This window comes from Berghia stephanieae, chromosome 2 (assembly GCF_034508935.2).
Source record: "Berghia stephanieae isolate SIO BIC M18660-M18661 chromosome 2, UCSD_Bste_1.3, whole genome shotgun sequence".
Lineage (NCBI taxonomy): Eukaryota > Metazoa > Mollusca > Gastropoda > Nudibranchia > Aeolidiidae > Berghia > Berghia stephanieae.
Genome location: NC_088361.1, coordinates 99,270,956 through 99,273,455, shown reverse-complemented (window position 1 = coordinate 99,273,455; position 2,500 = coordinate 99,270,956). Strand labels below are relative to the sequence as shown.

Genomic DNA, 2,500 nt, shown 5'->3' with positions numbered 1-2,500 from the left:
GATCAATAAAATAGGCCCTAATATACCAACCAACTACCACTGACCCAACCCATGTTGTGACAAGATTTCCGGGATAATTGCGCCTAAAAATAAACAAAACAGGTCCTCAACCAAAGAGATGATTAATTTAATCAATTCCTCAATAGCATAAAGGAAATAACTTGACCAATTCAAAAGAGCATCAAATTAACTTACACCAGGAGAACACGGGCTTGTTGGGTCCATTTACTATTAATTAAACAGCTCTGCAAATTAAATAACGGCTAAATTTGGATAGGGTATGGCTAGCTATTTCGCATAGAGACGGTCATGGTCAGCTGTATTGCCAAGACATTTAAAAATAGGACCGAATAATAAGTAAAAAGGAAATCCTCTATTTTAAACAAAGGTATGAACATTATCAACCTTTTCTTCTCTTTCCTACCTTAGAAGTCTTGTTCAATCGATATTATATATATATATATATATATATATATATATATATAATATATATATATATATATATATATATATATATATATATATATATATATAATTTGATGCCCCCATAAATCTATCCAGTGATCTTACTTTCTGCATATCTATTTATCTATTCCATTATATATATATATATATATATATATATATATATATATATATATATATATATATATATATATATATATATATATATATATATATATATATACATTATCTATGTATCTGTCCTTCTTTCATTTATCTAGTAATTTTACTGCCAGTCGATCTAATCCTTCATCTATCTATCTACCTCTCTTTCTATGATGTATGTATGTATGTATGTATGTATGTATGTATGTATGTATGTATGTATGTATGTATGTATGTATGTATGTATGTATGTATGTATGTATGTATGTATGCATGCATGTATGTATTGCATGTATTGCATGTATTGCATGATGTCATGCATGTATGTATGTATGTATGTATGTATGTATGTATGTATGTATGTATGTATGTATGTATGTATGTATGTATGTATGTATGTATGTATGTATGTATGTATCTATCTTTTTATTATCTATGTATGTACGTATCTATCTACCTATGCCTACTTTCACCTATCTATTGATCTTAATGTCAGTCTATATATTTATCTAATCCTTCCTATCCATCTATACACATATGTATCTATCTACTTACCCGTCTACCTTTATATATGTCTATCTATCTACCTAAACTTCCATCTATCTATCTATCTATCCATTCACCCACCCATCCATCCATCCATTCATCATTTTATCTATACTTTTAGGAATCAAAAATGTAAACAACCCAATATATTTCACATCTATCGTTATATTCTATGTCACCGTTGACAATATCCATTCAATAATCACCACGTAAATTCATAATATTATTCCCCCAGCTTTTGTCTTGATCCCTTTAGAAGTAGCTACACTACTGAATACCATCTCAAACATCGCATCTTCCTGACAATTTCGTCTTCCCCACCCATGCCAATAGCGAAGGTCGGACACTGTTTGAAAAGCAACCAATATTATTTGGGGCCTTCTTATCATTCACACAAATCTCTCCTGTCCTGACCAAAATAACACGAGGCTCTCAGCATCCTTGGTTGCCAATCAAATAGAGAGGGTCCCAGTTGTATGTACCAAGTACCGCAATATACCAAAATAAACAGTCCCGTATTGATAATCTCTCTCTCTCTCCCTCTCTCTCTCTCTCTCTCTCTCTCTCTCTCTCTCTCTCTCTCTCTCTCCGTATTCATTCGATTTTTGGCTCACTCTCTTCTATCTACTTACCCATTATCTATCCATCTATTTATCTATCTGCCTCACACATAGACATACAGAGACGTATGCAAAACCTGAGCTTTAACGTAGGGCAACGTCCATTATGCTCAAAACGCTTTACAGGGATCTCTCAAACAACTGCAATACTTAACACGTGGGACTCGAACCCGGGAACCTATGGGTCACAAAACCTCATAACATTAATTCTCTACCCCCCCCCCCCTTTCCTCTCCCACTTCAAGCTAACACATGAAGACAACCCCCCCCCCCCCTCTCTCTCTCTCTCTCTCTCTCTCTCTCTCTCTCTCTCACACACACACACACACACACACACACACACAAACTTAATACATCCCATTCTTCTCCATCCTCATCAATATAATCCTAACTGGACCCATCCATTTTTCAGACTTGACAGGCAACACGTCGGACTTCACCATGATAGGAGTTCAACATAGGGGACATCATCGCTATCAGTTATCGGGCTTACGGGAGACAACTCAGGACTAAAATCAATGCCAAAAAAAGAGGGCATCGATTTCACGTCCCACCCACCCGTCATCGCCGAAAAAAAAATTTATCCCCCCCAAAAATGGTTACAAACCGAATTAAATCAACCATCCGTTTCGTGTTCTCCAAGTTCCAAAGGGCGAATTCTGGCGGAGCCAAAGTGGAATTATGCGACATGCGATGAATTCTTTCATCGAGGAACTTTTTATACC

At 35.5% G+C, this 2,500-nt stretch overlaps 2 protein-coding genes across 4 annotated transcripts in view; one reads left to right on the top strand and one right to left on the bottom strand.

The window, feature by feature from the left end:
* Positions 1-2,500, bottom strand: part of LOC144966013 (centrosomal protein of 78 kDa-like) — a 142,682-nt gene that overhangs the window by 116,433 nt on the left and 23,749 nt on the right. The window lies entirely within an intron of this gene.
* The window catches only part of LOC144966012 (uncharacterized), a 47,065-nt gene that overhangs the window by 37,944 nt on the left and 6,621 nt on the right, over positions 1-2,500 (top strand). For 2 of the 3 annotated variants that reach the window (XM_078901990.1, XM_078901988.1), the window contains one exon: positions 2,188-2,500. This exon is cut by the window's right edge and continues 739 nt beyond it. The gene's annotated coding sequence lies outside the window, so the exon portion shown is untranslated. Of the gene's footprint in view, positions 389-2,187 lie in introns of all 3 variants that reach the window. The other variant, XM_078901989.1, reaches the window with a different exon arrangement.